We start from the raw sequence: 8,695 nt of genomic DNA, 5'->3' as shown, positions 1-8,695 counted from the left end.
CATCATGTCAGAAACAATGTTCACAAGGGTTCTGAAATCTACTTGTTTCAGTATTTTGCACTTCATTTTACTCAGGTCTCGGCTCTCCTGAAACTCCTCTTTCTCTCAAGATGAGAAGGAGTAGGTAGGAGATGCTCTCAGAATACTGCTCAGACAATTGAGAACTTTTCTTGCCTCTTAAAGAGGCCCAGAGGATGCCTGTTGGAAAGAAGCTGAGAATGTAATACCATATCAGCACCTCTACAAAGCATTTGATACCCTCGTAGATAGCACATACAAGAACAAGCATAAACACTTGACTAGGAAACACACAAGCCTGAAAACTGTCAGGTTGAAAATGAAGACAGCACATTTTTTACAATCCTTCCCCATGTGAAAACCAGGATCATAAATTATATACAATGATGCGTGTATTATCTATGTAAATAAAATGATCCCATCTTCTGCAGCCCTCTTGGTTGACCTTTCCCTTAGCATTTAACTGAAAACTAATAGTGGTAGTAAATCTACTTAATAGATTTACTTAGAATAATACATCTCGCTTAATGAGAAAAGTCCAGCATTTTCCTCCAATCCCCAGATTTCTGGAGGTTTTCCTTCCCTTGGGCATGTTTCATTCTAGATTCTTACTCCTGGCTTTGTGTAACAGTTTATTTTTTTTCACAGATGAGTGTGTAAAATGTAGAACATATTTCAGAAAACTTAAGTAGTTTAAGAATGGGTTTGAGTGACGTTTTTCTAAGGAGGCAGATTTCTAGACAAATTTACGCAAAGTACGTCATCCCATAAAGAGGACCTCTAGATGCCGGTTGCAGAGACACTTCATCGCAGTTAAGGGGAAGATATTTCTATGGGTCAGAGATGTCTAAGGGTGTTGGGATGCAATAAATCCCTCATTTCTGGGGGTGTTCATAGCTACATGAATTTGAGATCTCCCAGAAGCAGCCCCTGAGATGAAGATTCACATACAAATAGATCATCTGGCAGCTGATTTCAGGAAAGGCTGCAGGAAATGGGGAAGCGAGATAAGGAAAGGATCCCAGAAGTACAGGATACATGGTCAAAAGAGAGTCCACTGTGGTAACAGGAACCCTAATCCCACTTGAGAATTCTGGGGGCCGGTGTAAAATACAGTCCTCTCCCTGTGGGCGGAGGGAGCTGGAATATTTATACACAAATTTCCATCAGTTGAGGAAAGCTGCTCTAGGAGGGCCGTTTTAATCCCCTGACACTTCCTGCCTGCCCAGTGAGAGTGCACTAAAGCAGGAGCTGAGTGTTCAAGAAATCCTATAGCAAAGAAGAACTATGCTGCTGGCAGTTAGAAGCCAGGTTGGTACCCTCTGAACTGGTGAGAGTGGAAAGACATGGGCCAGGGTCTCAGGAGCACCTGTTATACTAGGGTAGCTGAGCCTTTATTATAACGATCGTAAGATGTTTGTTTTACTTATTTCCTATCTCCTTTTTCCTTTTCTTCCTCCATGAATGCTCGCTTGTACACAGTCACTTTGGTAGAGGGTAGTCACTAGTAATTGATTAACTTCCTACGCTAACCCCAGGGCAGCCCATGAGATTGATGAGTTTGTTTTTCTTTGTCTTTTTCTTTTTTTGTGTGACGGCTTTGCTCTGTTGCCCAGGCTAGAGCGCAGTGGAGCAATCACAGCTCACTGCAGACTCAAACTCCCAGGCCCAAGTGATCCTCCAACCTCAGCCTTCTGAGCAGCCGGGACCACAGACATGCACCACCATGCCTGGCTAATTTTTGTATTTTTTTGTAGAGATGGGGGGTCTCATCATGTTGCCCAGGCTGGTCTCAAACTCCCAAACTCAAGTGATTCTTCTGCGTTGGCCTCCTATAGTGCTGGAATTACAGGTGTGAGCCACTGTGCCCAGCCTGTTTTTCTTTTAAAAAGAAAAATGATCCTTAGGTTATGCAGACCTCCTTCATGGTGTCCTTGGCCCGATCAAATGCAGACAGCTTTGATCATCAGAGATTCCACCTCCCACCTACCAACCTTATTCATAAAAGACCTCAGTTATGTTCAAGGCAGGTCAGATTTGAGAGACTGCCTCTGCTGCCCTCTCGCTTTGGCTAAATTGAGTAAAACTTTCTCTCTCCTCCTAAATGCTGATGTGTCGATGTTAGGCTTACTGTACATCGGGTACACAAACCTAGATTCTAGGGTTCACTAACACTAGCTCAAAACCTGGGAGGACTACCATGGAAAGATATTTTGCTATGATGACTCAAGGATTGAATCAAGCCCAAATATATGTGTTTATTGATTTTTCACAGCGTTTGTCTTTAAATTGAGTTTGAGTGCCCATAGGCACTGTCACACTGTCTCCAGTTTGCCCCTGGTCCCATCACTTTCCACTGGCCAGCTTTTCACATTTATCTAGTGTGTCTGCTCTGGAGTTTGCCACCACCAGGGAAATTCAAATCTAAGATGTTGAGCAGGTCTGGATAGTCTTGAAGGCCATTGCCACTGTGAAATTCTGTGACGTGATGACTAAATCATCACTAAAACCCCTTTCAGCAATAAAATACTATGATTTAATTATACACTGTCTTGCAAGTTCCTTAAGGACAATACTATAGGCCTATAAGTGTGCTTGATTGATTAAAATGAAATTATGTATTTCTAAATGTTAATAAGTAGAACAATATTCATTTATACATTTGCTGTGACTTCTATTATCATTTGCATTGTACAAATGTAGCTTGAGCCCACAGATCAGAATAGATTACAAAGAGAAACTGCTTGGTATTTCACAGGTTTGATTTAGGGTCTACAGTCATACTTCAGTGAATTTGTTAAGACAAGCATGAACATTGGTGCTCACCCACTTTGCCTTAGATTTGAAGGAAAGATGACCTTGGCAGAGAACATTTATACTGAAGCTTTTAAAAATTGGCCTTGCATTATGCGAAGTGCAAGAGGCCAGACACAAAAGGCAATCTACAATATGATTCCATTTATGTGACATTCTGGAAAAGGTGGAACTATAGAGACAGAAATCATATCAGTGGTTTGCAGAAGGCGGGAAAAGGAGTTGACTACAAAAAGGCACAAAGCAGCTTTCTGGAGTGGTGGAAATATTCTTTGCCTTACTTGTGGTGGTGGTTACGTGACTGTATGCATATGTCAAACCTTATCAAACTGTATACTGAAAAGGGGTAAATTTGCTGTATGTATGTGTGTGTGTATATATGTATACATATGTGTGTGTGTATATATGTATAAAACTTCAGTAAATCTGACTTTTTTTTAAGTTTTTTTGAGACAAAGTCTCTCTCCATCTCCCAGGCTGGAGTGCAGTGGCACAATCTCAGCTCACTGCAACCTCCGCCTTCCAGATTCAAGCGATTCTCCTGCCTCAGCCTCCTAAGTAGCTGAGATTACAGGCGTGCGTCACCATGCCCAGCTAATTTTTATATTTTTAGTAGAGACGGAGTTTCACCATGTTGGCCAGGCTGGCCTCAAACTCCTGACCTCAGGTGATCCACTTGCCTCAGCCTCCCAAAGTGCTGGGATTACAGGTGTGAGCCACTGCGTCTGGCCTATGACATTAAAAAAAAAAAAAGAAAGAAAGAAAACAAAACAAAGCAAAATAAAACTGCTCAGCCCTTGGGCAAGCTTCTGAACTGCCGCCACGGGGAAGTTTCCCGCAGCAGCCTGGGAAGATCAGGTGAGGTTGAGTAAGATGCCCTCTGAGATAAGAATGGCATCTGGTTCTTCCTGCCTCTCAGTTCCTTCTTTTTAGCCATTATAAACCCTGCCTGCTCCTCAGATATGATTCGACAAGTCAATTGGGTGAAATATGATTCATTTTGTTGTTGCTCTCAACTTCCTGCAATAATATCTGCCTTAGTCTTTTTTACCTCCAGTGTTTTTCCCTAGGCCCTATTTCAGAATTCACATTTTATTATTTCAACGTTTGTTCCTTTACTTGTTCAAAGATTTACAGTGACTTTCTATAATTTCCAAGCGAATTCCTAGGCTGTAGGAATGATAATGTGATAAGAGAGATGGCATAGTTTGACCAAGCCTGCAAGCCTCCAAGATTCTACTTCAAAAGCTGCAGGACTTGCCTTCCCTGTCAAATCCACTTCTCTTTTCTTGAACTGCCTGTGCACAGCACATTCCTGAAGGACCTTGACCTAGATTCTCCCACCATAGTTGGTAAGCCACTTTCTGGAAGCAGTCACATCTGAGGCAGCTGCCAAGGGCATGATCTGGGGAGCAAGGCAGCAAGGGTGGTATGTGCCTTTTGCAATGTCCTTAGTTGACAAGAGAGAGCACTCAGGCTGCTGTGTCCCTGGTGCGGGAGGGGGAAGGTGGGGCGGGGGTTGGGGTGGAGGAAGGGAAGCATCTGCTGCAGCATGATTATAAAAACCCGTGGCAAGGACGAAGTTCTTTACATCTCCGTCTCCCTGTAGCATCTGGCATGTGCCCCTGCCTCACGCCAGGTGCTTGATGGTTGTTGGTTATTTGATTATTGATTGGCCTCTACTCTTCTCTGTGCCTAGAAACCCCTTCCTCTGCTTCTTCCAAGTAACTCATACTCCTCTCTCATAATTCTGCTCCATACCCTAAACCTCCCAATTCAGCCCTTCCCTCCCTACCACCCGGAATGTCTGTGCTAGGTATCCCTGCTTTGAGCTTCCCTAAGACCTTCTGTTCATAACTGTCATAGCCTAACCACTCTATATTTTAGTTGTATCTTGATTTCTCTGCCTTTTCCCTTTCCCATGCTCTGTGCTACATGAGGCTATGAGTCTATAGAAAGCAATATATATTTTTTTATTTTTGGGAGATTTTTTTCCCCCTATCTGGAACATTATGTATTCTTTATAAATGTTTGCCAATGAATAAATAAGAATTTGCTCATGCTGCTTTTGGAAGTCTGCTTTATCAGTTGGAAATCATTTTAACTGCAAGTAAAAGAAACATTTGCTAACTTCATATTGGCTTATACAGGCAGACATTTCTTTTCCTGGCCTAAAAAAAAAAAAAAGTTTTGTCAAACTCTACTGTTCACCTAGGCCAATGACTTCACAGATGAGATTCAGAGAGGTTGCATGATGACTTGCACCTTAGTTTTAAAGGTGCAAGAGGTCAGGGCCAGTGGCTTTATGATTCACTTGGCCTTTACTTTATGTTTATAAGGTAGTTTTTTAAGCACCTGACTTTTGAGATTAGGTGGAAAGGAGTTGTGTTAGTTGCCTTGGTTCTCTATTGCTGCATAGCAGACTGCCACAAAATACAGCAGTGTAAAACAACTTGAATTTACTGCCTCACAGTTCTATGAGTCAGGAGTCTGGACACTGCTTGGCTGAGTTCTCTACAAGAAATCACCAGGCTGGATTCAAGGTGTCAGCAGGAGCTGCATGTCATGTGAGGCTCAGGGCCCTCTTTCTTTTTCTTTTCTTTCTTTTTTTTTTTTTTTTTTTGAGACAGAGTCTTGCTCTGTCACCCAGGCTGGAGTGCAATGGCGTGATCTCGGTTCACTGCAAGCTCTGCTTCCTGGGTTCATGCCATTCTCCTGCCTCAGCTTCCCGAACAGCAGGGACTACAGGCGCCCTACACCCTGCCTGGCTAATTTTTTGTATTTTTAGTAGAGACAGTTTCACCGTGTTAGCCAGGATGGTCTCGATCTCCTGACCTCGTGATCTGCCCACCTCGGCCTCCCAAAGTACTGGGATTACAGGAGTGAGCCACCGTGCCCGGCCTTCAGGGTCCTCTTTCAAGCTCACTGGTGGTTGGTAGAATTCAGTTCCTAGGGCTAAGACCCTGAGCTCCTAAAGGTTGCTCCAAAGCAATTGAAAAGATAGCCGCTTGCTTTCTTCCTGGAGGCCAATAGAAAATCATCTCTCTTTTGAAAGGTTCATCCGATTCTGTTAGGCCCACCCAGGATATTTCCCTTTAGACTGACTCAAAGTCAAGTGATTAGTAACCTAATGATGGGGGTGACATCCCATGGTTCTGCCATACTCAAGGGAAGGGGACTATACAGGACACACATACCCGGGGGCCATCTTAGAATTCTGCCAATACAGGAGTGATGACAGCTTCCCAGAATTCTCCTTTATAGAGTCCTGCTTATATCCTATTGGCCAGAATGAGATACATGAGATTACATGGCCGCCACTGGCTGCAAAGAAAGCTAGTAAAATGAATATTCAACTTTCCCAAATTTTTTTTTTTTTTTTTTTGAGACGGAGTCTTGCTCTGTCGCCCAGGCTGGGGTGCAGTGGCCGGATCTCAGCTCACTGCAAGCTCCACCTCCCGGGTTTACGCCATTCTCCTGCCTCAGCCTCCTGAGTAGCTGGGACTACAGGCGCCCGCCACCTCTCCCGGCTAGTTTTTTTTGTATTTTTTAGTAGAGATGGGGTTTCACCGTGTTAGCCAGGATGGTCTCGATCTCCTGACCTCGTGATCCACCCGTCTCGGCCTCCCAAAGTGCTGGGATTACAGGCTTGAGCCACCGCGCCCGGCCAACTTTCCCAACTTTTGTAGTAAAGCTGAGGACAGGCGAGGAGCTGGGAATGGGTGTTAAATTAGTCTATCAACAGAGTTTGCCACACAGTCAAATCCTTGAGATGCCTTAATTATAGAGTGTTAGATATGAAAGAGGATGTGAAGTTCATTTAATACAGCTTTTCTGTTTTCTATATAACAAAGCTGAAAAGAGCTCATGTGAAGTTCTTGAAATCACATTATTTGCGCTAAGCTAAATCTAGTATCGCTAGAATATTCAGCTTCTCTGGTAGTTTAGTTTATCAAACCTCCAAGAGAAAACGTATAAAAAGGTGTAACACAAATAGTAAGATAATGAACAAATAATTTCTCTTGAAGTTGATCATGGATTTGTTTTTTTAAAAAAATCATATAAAACTGGTTTTTACATTATAATCCTAATTGACGGGGCCATGAGCTTGAACAAGAGGGACCGCTGGTGAAGCACAGGTGCAGAAGACAAGTCTGCATGAGTTCCGAGAGAGAAGCCACAGTTCCCAGCTCAGGAAACCAGGCAAAATATCAACGCAGGCCTGGAATTTGGGATGGACATTGAAGGACAGATAAGATGTAACATGGGAAGATCAGTGGAGGATATTCCAAGTAGATGGAAAAATAGAAACAGAAGTAGATGTATTAAACTACAAAATGCATAAGAGCAGAGATCAACTCCATTCAACCAGGCCGGTTCCAGAGAAATCTCTTAAGGGAATGCTTTATCAGTCTAGGACAGAGGTAATGCTGGTTTGCTCTAGGAGGGTGACCGTGGAAATGAAAATGATGACAGTGAAGGTGGAAAGAAAGTTGTATATGTTGATTGCACAGGACTTTCCACTGAGTCTGTAAGTACAAGTCTTACTCATCTCATACCCCCAGGCCCATGTCCAGTGCCTGCACGTATTAGATACTCAATAAATGCTTTGAGTAGAATTTATGGGTGACTTGGTACAGAACACAAAAGAATAGATCAAGGTCTCTGAGTTGGAGGTCAAGAGGGAGTACAGAACTGAATAGAGGGTGTGGAGTTCAGTTTTAGACATGTTGAGCTCCAGGTAGCCTCCTGGATTCCAGGGATGATATCTAGAAGACAATAAGGGAAAGACACCCAAGAAACAGACAGGTATGGAAATGTATACTTGCAGTCTGCAGCTGTGCAGGCAGAAAGAAAAGGCAGTGGAGAGCTTTAGGGAATGCAGACATTTAAGAGGGAGGAAGAAAATGAGTAGCTGTGGAATTGACTAGAGAAAATGGGCTGTGCATCCAAGAACACAAGGGATAGGAATGTCTAGAAGTTGGTGATCAGCAGTTTTTGAGCACGTGGCCTCAGGAGAGAATGGGGGAAAACAGATTGCAGGAATTTTAAGAGTCAGTTGAGAGGGAGAGCCGACAGTTGGTGTCAAATTCTTTTAAAAGTTTAAGGATGGTTGGGTGTGGTGGCTCATGCCTGTAATCTCAGCACTTTGGGAGGCCGAGGCGGGCAGATCACGAAGTCAGGAGATCAAGACCATCCTGGCTAACACGATGAAACACCGTCTCTACTAAAAATACAAAAAAAAAAAAAAAAAAAAAATTAGCTGGGTGTGGTGGCAGGCGTCTGTAGTCCCAGTTACTCAGGAGGCAGAGGCAGGAGAATGGTGTGAACCCGGGAAGCGTAGCTTGCAGTGAGCCGAGATCACGCCACTGCACTCCAGCCTGGGCGACAGAGTGAGACTCCATCTCAAAAAAAAAGAAAAAAAAAAAGTTTAAGTATAAGAGAAAAATCAGCAGTGACAGAATCAAGGGAGGATGGTTTGGAGTATTTGCTTCATAGGATGAGGGTGACTTAGAGAGTATCTGTCTGGAGAAAAGGGGAGAGTGAATATAAAAGAGGGAATGCTGCTGAGGGGTGAGGTGCAGGGTCTGAGGGTGCTGGAGGAGGGAGGAGGCACTCATTGTTCTCTAAAGTAAGAGGAGGAAAAGGGGAGAGAGAAAGAGAGGGAGGCTTTCTGCCTTGTGCTTTCTGTCACAAACTGGCTCTGGGGAACCTTGGGTCATCATGTAAACTCCCTGAATCTCATCTGTAAAGTCGTTGGCCTAGGTGAATGCTAGAGTTGGACAAACTGCCATCTGACTTCAGACGTTTTACTCGAGACTACCTCCCCTCGCTTGCTGTCCTCATCCAATCAATTACCTAT

General features: G+C 43.6%; 1 long non-coding RNA gene across 1 annotated transcript in view; it reads left to right on the top strand.

Moving 5' to 3' along the window:
* The first annotated feature begins 1,245 nt into the window (after positions 1-1,245).
* The window catches only part of LOC135966577 (uncharacterized), a 52,902-nt gene continuing 45,452 nt past the window's right edge, over positions 1,246-8,695 (top strand). The window contains exon 1 of the long non-coding RNA XR_010580000.2: positions 1,246-1,329. This is a non-coding gene — a long non-coding RNA (uncharacterized lncRNA). The remainder of the gene's footprint in view (positions 1,330-8,695) is intronic.

This window comes from Macaca fascicularis, chromosome 12 (assembly GCF_037993035.2).
Source record: "Macaca fascicularis isolate 582-1 chromosome 12, T2T-MFA8v1.1".
NCBI classification, from domain to species: Eukaryota; Metazoa; Chordata; class Mammalia; order Primates; family Cercopithecidae; genus Macaca; species Macaca fascicularis.
This window is presented reverse-complemented; position numbering and strand designations above follow the sequence as displayed.